Source organism: Biomphalaria glabrata, chromosome 5 (genome assembly GCF_947242115.1).
Source record: "Biomphalaria glabrata chromosome 5, xgBioGlab47.1, whole genome shotgun sequence".
Taxonomy (NCBI): domain Eukaryota; kingdom Metazoa; phylum Mollusca; class Gastropoda; family Planorbidae; genus Biomphalaria; species Biomphalaria glabrata.
Genome location: NC_074715.1, coordinates 51524930 through 51532351, shown reverse-complemented (window position 1 = coordinate 51532351; position 7422 = coordinate 51524930).

The following is a 7422-nucleotide window of genomic DNA, read 5'->3' as shown; positions in this document are numbered from 1 at the left end:
TGCGGCGCCGATTGCCTCTTCTATTACGGGCGACCCTCCCCCGCTGCCACCCATAACTAGGAGACTGGAGCGAGAGTCGGTGACTAACACCACCGTACTTTAGTTACCAGACGACCACAACCTGGAGGTCGGCTATCCCTGCTACCTCTACCCCCCCCCCCCTTCCCTCCCCAGACATTGTTCAACTTGTTCCCCTCCACAGCATTTTTTTTTACTACAGCCGGGTCTCGCTACAAACAACAAACCAGTCTGTCTCTTCGTAAGGTGTTGGTCCCCAGCTGTGGAAGTGTCACCTATCTGTTCACTGCCTACCGATCAGCTGACGGCTACCTTCTGCAAAGTGTCGTTAGATAGAGCTATCACATGGATCTATGTTTTAAAAATATGAAACCTTATATAGATTATAAAAGGAGAAAATTGGGCAGGTAGAGAGTACACATACCAGTATTTTCCCTTAAGTTATTTACACAAGATCTTGGTTTTTAATTGACATTAAATGTACATTATTAGATCAAAATATTAATATTGTTTATATATATATAAAGGGAGCTTATTCCCACATTTATGAGTATATGGAAGTGATTTTGCGATTCTTTCCCTTAGATAGGTTCTTTGCCATTTTATTGTTTACTTAAAATAAGATCATTTAATTGAACACTTTTAGTATTAGTATTCAGTTAGATGTAGTAGCAGAGTTATTGTACTTTTGTAACTACAAAATGGAGTTTGAACCTTTTAGTGGTGAAAAACAGAATGAATAAATATGAAATGTAACATAAAAAAATAGCAGCACCAAGGTTATTGAGAGAAGAAGTTGAAGAGACTATGGCGAACACACAGATAGGCCCACACGGGGATTTGAACGAAATAACTTTACTCGTTTGAACGCTCTTTTTTTTTAAATAGAGAACGGGATGGCGAAAGTGCATTTCGGTTTGATACCTGGTCACTGCTAACCTGGTCGCTGCTAACCTGGTCACCGCTAACCTGGTCACTGCTAACCTGGTCGCTGCTAACCTGGTCACTGCTAACCTGGTCGCTGCTAACCTGGTCACCGCTAACCTGGTCACTGCTAACCTGGTCGCTGCCAACCTGGTCACCGCTAACCTGGTCGCTGCTAAACTGGTCACCGCTAACCTGGTCACCGCTAACCTGGTCACTGCTAACCTGGTCGCCGCTAAACTGGTCACCGCTAACCTGGTCACTGCTAACCTGGTCACTGCTAACCTGGTCACCGCTAACCTGGTCACTGCTAACCTGGTCACCGCTAACCTGGTCACCGCTAACCTGGTTACTGCTAACCTGGTCGCCGCTAACCTGGTCACCGCTAACCTGGTTACTGCTAACCTGGTCACTGCTAACCTGGTCGCCGCTAACCTGGTCGCCGCTAACCTGGTCGCTGCTAACCTGGTCACTGCTAACCTGGTCGCTGCTAACCTGGTCGCTGCTAACCTGGTCGCCGCTAACCTGGTCGCTGCTAACCTGGTCGCCGCTAACCTGGTCACTGCTAACCTGGTCGCTGCTAACCTGGTCACTGCTAGGCGATGGCGGGGTTTTGTCACTGGTTCGCGTTCTCGTCTGGGCCACCCTTTGTTTCGCTATATATTTCCTCACCTTACAAAGTTTTAACAGCTTTATCCGGGATTGGGTGTTGGAGAAATAACGTGTACATACTTCTTACCAGACAGACAGACAAAGTTGATATAAGCCTTGTAAAAAAGAGTCATAAGCCTCCCCCCCCCCCAAAAAAAAATGCTGCAACCCCTGAAGTATACTAAAAACCTTTTATTAAAAAAACTGCTCAATTTTAAACACAACAGGCTTACGAAATTACCTGAAGACTCAAAAAAAGTAGGAAACATATATAGTACTGTCATCGAAGTAGATAGAGAAGTTTCAGGTGAAATTTGTAACATAAATTAAATTAAAAGAACTTTAAAATTGTCTATTATTGCATAACTCTTGACCGCTCATCAAAACGTTAAGAGATGAGTATCCGTAGCTCGACCTACGAGGTAAGGAGGTCAGTTGTTACTATATGGATAGCAAACAAAGAACTTGTCCACATGCGGTACCGGAAATGTGGTATTGTCACCTAAATAAAATGAAATTCGCGTATTTTTCATAGAAGCAAAAATAGACGAGAAAACCTATCTAACTTGATTAAATTTCATGGCTGCTGAAATTGTCGCGACATTTCCTGGATCTAGATCTAGACCCTAACCAAGAATAATGAAGAGTTCTATATTTTTAGGTATGCATGGTTATTGCATAATTACATTTTTTGAAGTTAAGTTTTAGATAGAGTGCAAAATATTTTCAATGGATTTTTAACAAATATTTTTATTCTTTTTTTTTATTTTTGCACTTTTTAATCTTCCCAAGATCCTTTAGTGTTTTTTTTTTTTTTAAATAAATGACAGAAAGTTTAAAATTATACGCACTTACTCATCACGCCGACACACACACACACACTCACACATAGACATACATTATGATGCTAGTTTCTCCTTTTTAAACGTGCTGTGTTAGACGTCTGCCATTGTAAACCTGGAGAGAGCAGCATTAGCTTTAAGGTCACTTCAAATCTCATTTATCAGGCTGTAGAAATGTTTTTACTGCATCAGTAATTTCAATCCACATTGCAGCTACAAAGACGACACCACAATCCTAACTTTTTCATGATTGAAATGAAACAGTAAATTTATCTGTTCACGTCTTCTTCTTCTTCTTCTTGAAACTGTCAGGTAGAGTTGAGCCTTCGGCTCTTGGAACTCTAGGCCAGCAAAAGTGAACAAGAGCTCCCTCTCACCGGCCTGAATGAGAACAGTGTACACTGTTCTGTCTGACGGGTGGGTCAGACTCGCGGCAAGAGACCACGTACACTAAAGACCCCCGCCATTTTCCTTTTCTATACCAGGCTAACTGTGCGGGACACGCCATTTATGTAATGGCCCCTTGAGGAACAGCGCCTGGATTGTGACAAGGTTGTGGGAGCTTTTTTACAACTCCGCACAGTGCAATGAGGATGCTCTCGCACCCCCTTAGACACCCCCACGGGAGTCTTGTTTTGCTACCCTTTAGCCTAATCGTTTCCTCCTACGGTCGTTTCCACCCGGGCGCCACTATGAGGCAGGGTAGCATGCCCAGGTTCTGTTCACTTCTGCATCTATGTCTCTCTCTCTCTCTCTCTCTCTCACTCACTCCTTCTGTCTCTCTCTCTCCAGGATCGGATTTATACTTGAAAAGACGCCAAGCTATCTTATCTTATAAATTAAAGACGCTACTTGATGATGAATCAAAAGTTTGTTTTTAAAAACCTTCTTTGTACATCGTGGCTGAGTGAAGCATTTATTTTTACTCCTAACAGAGCGATCTAGAGTTTAAATCCTGTTTAAACATTGAGACTTTTAACCATCGGTTTTTTTTTGAAGCTCCCCTGAGTCCACCCAACTCAAATGGGTGCATGACTTACGTTGGAGGTTGGTCGTTGTGCTTGACACATGAAACCCCCGATGGCTAGCGCAGGCAGCAGCAGGGGAGCTTGAAATCAAATGCTGATATAACTAAATAATTAATAAAAGAATTCGCTTTATACTATATGAATAAAAATAGCTTTTTTGACTGTATCTGGTGTATCTCTTCACTGTTCCCGATGAGAAGCTATTTGATATTTATGCTGCAAACTGCACACACAAAAGGAAGAAATATTCTTTCTAAGAGCATGCGATGCATTAAGGGCATAACACAATGTGACAAAACTTTTATTTCTGTGTCTTTTTATTACCGGCAAACATTTCAGAAATATATCGCTTTACCCATTCGTTCATCACTTTTAAAAACATTTCTCTGTGTGTTCATTGTAAGACGATTGTAGGTCAGAGTTGGGGACTTCCTAGCCGCTGGATAAACTGCAACCTTCCTTTAATCTTTGGACAAGCCTTAGTGTCTTAATATCACTACAAGCAATATGATACTGAAGACGCAGCAGACGTGGACCCTGAAAGAAAAGAAAAAGTTTTGTTAAATAATACAAAGAAGCATTCATTGGTAAATATGTAACTGGGATGATTTCGCTGACAAGGACCTGCGTGGTCGAGAGGCTAAGTGCGCTTGAACTTGGCTTGGCTTGGCTACCTAGAAGGGGGCTCGAGGTTCGACACCCGACTCGGGCAGAGTTGTGTTTACACGGAAAACCAACTCCTAGATACCCCCCCCCCCCCCCCGGTCCACAAAAGAGATTGGACCAATAGCGCTCTGAGCATGCTATAAGCATGAAAGTTATATAAAAGGTATAATAATACTAATATAATAATAATACTATTGTAAAGAAACGCAAACTGAAACTGTTTGGCCACATCAAAGGTCTTCTAGACTTGAAAAGGGAACAGTAGAGGAAAAAAGGGAAACGAAGAAGAGGCAGTCAGAGCAAGCGATGGGAAGACAAAAAAAAAAGATTGTCCGGACCTGCCATTCAATGCGTTCTATCCAAGGCAAAAGTCAAAAGAATGGAGAAAGATGGTCGACAAATCTTGTGTGGCGCCCCAACTGTGCAACAAACTAAGGGATAGGTGAATGCGAAGGATAATTTTGTATTTTTTGAGTGCACATGCTAGTTTTAGAACCACTGTGACACAAGGTGAACTAGTAGTGATTTAGTAATCATGTAACTACTTCGTGCTAATGCACGAAGAAATTTTGGGTCTGTAATTGACCACGGGGTGATTTCAGTGAGTTGATCTTGGACTCTTGTAGAGAGAGGAGTGTCATGGATATCCTTGCCAGTGTAGTAATGCATAAATATTAAAGTTATTATAATTGATTTGTATTCAGGATACATTTCATTGGATTATGATTTATGATGGCTGAAGTCGCCAGTATCTTTGTGAAGTATTTTATGTCATAAAAACCATGTCTGCTACCAGCGTGTCTATTAATGATTCTAAATGTTGAGGTCGGGGAGTCCAGTACGTTAGTGTTCTTACGCACCAGCAAATCTAGTGCGTGTGTGAAATATTTAATTAATAAGATAAAGAACATTATAGTAGTACCAGAAGAGGTACCTACAACACACAGAGGCAGACCAACTCAAGACCGTCTAGGCCTATACCAATATCTAGGCCGTAACACAAGGGTATAAAATAAATTGACGCCAGTAACTTAAAGGATAAAGAAAGATACTTCAGATCAGGCTACTGGGACCTAGCCCTAGAACACCCCCATGTCAAAAAATTTTTATCCAATAATTTTGTGTTTATGAACATGTATACAGTATTTGTTTAAATAAAATAGAATATTAGACCTTGTAATTAGGTCTGTTAATTCTTGGTTTTAAGTTGTATCTTCCGGGGCCAATGCTGTCGTCGCTTTGAATTGGTGACATTGGCGGTGTTATGTAGCATTATAAAACTGGATCCTAGCAATGGAATTGAGATGCTACAGAAGGATCCTATGTATCAGGTTCAAAGACCGCATCACAAACCAAGAGATAAGCGACAGGGTTACTGCAGCGATCGGACCCCATGATGACCTGCTAACTTACTATAGTATAGTGAAAAAAAGCAAGCTCAATATCTAAGGCCATATTGCAAGATCTTCGGGGCTCGCAAAGACCTTCTTTCAGGGAAAAGAAGAAGAGGCAGATAGTTTCTTTGGATACCCAATAATTAAATATAAAAACATTTTAGTTAACTTTCATTTGCGAAATTGTATTTCAAAAATAGTGATGTTAGTCATAGTACGTAAGCTGTCATTCGTGTAAACATGCCAACTTGTTCAAGGAGAATAACTATGAAAAACAAAACAACAACAAATTATCATAGAAGCGTCCCTTTAGTTCCCCCCCTAGGCCAAAAGAAAATATGATCTTTAAAGTATAATGAAACTAGTTTTACTGAGTGGGTCACCAGTGACCCAATGGGCTTCTGGTACAGTAAGCTTGTCACTGGGCCGCCTTAAAAATTGCGGGACCCAATTTTTTTTTTATTGATGCTTGCGAGGCCCCTCTCCCAATATTTTAAAATAGCAGCTATTACTTATTGCTAGTTAGATCATTAAAGCAAAAGTATTATACAACATGCGTAGGAAGCAACTCAAATGCCGATAGGAGTCATTGGGGTAATTAGAGTAACGGACATTGTACGCTACACTAAAGATGTTAACACTTTGAGTCCCTATCTTTAAAATCCTGTGTCAAGAGTGTCAGGGTTCACTTTAGGCCTGGCTGGACTTGGTTCCTTGTGGCTCGATAGGAGCTTGGTAATTGTCTTACAATTAGGAACAATTACTATTAACTCCAACTCCAGAATGACACTAAATCCATGAAATAATAATGATACTTTACTACTTAGAAATCAAAAGAGCACAAATAATGACATCAAACTTCAATGTATATTTTATACACACAACACCAGTCCAGGAACATAATGCAACTAACTACCAATGTCACTCTATCAACCAAGGAAAACTCCCATTCAAAAACATTACGTGTATACTGTTCACATTCATGCCTTGGGGGGGGGGGAGGGGAGAGAAGAAATAAACAAAGGGATATAACTGTTTCATACTTTAATAGTACAAAGAAATAACACAATCACTCTCACCATACCTAAAGAGCGATGTACGATTGTGATATGCTGAATGTAAATTGCGTGGCCCCTGAAAGACGAGGGGCCCAATGTGGTGCAATCTGTCGAATCGGCCTTGGCCGGCCCTGGCTTGTCATCCTTATCTACCTTTACCTATCCATTAGTCTGCTGGACCGTTGGGGCACCACGAAAGATTCGTTGACCGTCCTTCTCCATTCCTCTCTGTCCTTAGCCTTAGTTAGAACCTCTTTCAACGGCAGGCCCGTCCATTCTTTTATGTTGTCCTCCCATCGCTTTCTCTGTCTGCCTCTTCTTCCTCATATGCAATTCAATATTAGGTAATTTAATTATATGCAATTCAATATTAGGTAATTTAATTATAGGCAATTCAATATTAGGTAATTTAATTATAGGCAATTCAATATTAGGTAATTTAATTATAGGCAATTCAATATTAGGTAATTTAATTATAGGCAATTCAATATTAGGTAATTTAATTATAGGCAATTCAATATTAGGTAATTTAATTATAGGCAATTCAATATTAGGTAATTTAATTATAGGCAATTCAATATTAGGTAATTTAATTGTAGGCAATTCAATATTAGGTAATTTAATTATAGGCAATTCAATATTAGGTAATTTAATTATAGGCAATTCAATATTAGGAAATTTAATTATAGGCAATTCAATATTAGGAAATTTAATTATAGGCAATTCAATATTAGGTAATTTAATTATAGGCAATTCAATATTAGGTAATTTAATTATAGACAATTCAATATTAAGTAATTTAAATTATAGGCAATTCAATATTAGGTAATTTAATTATAGG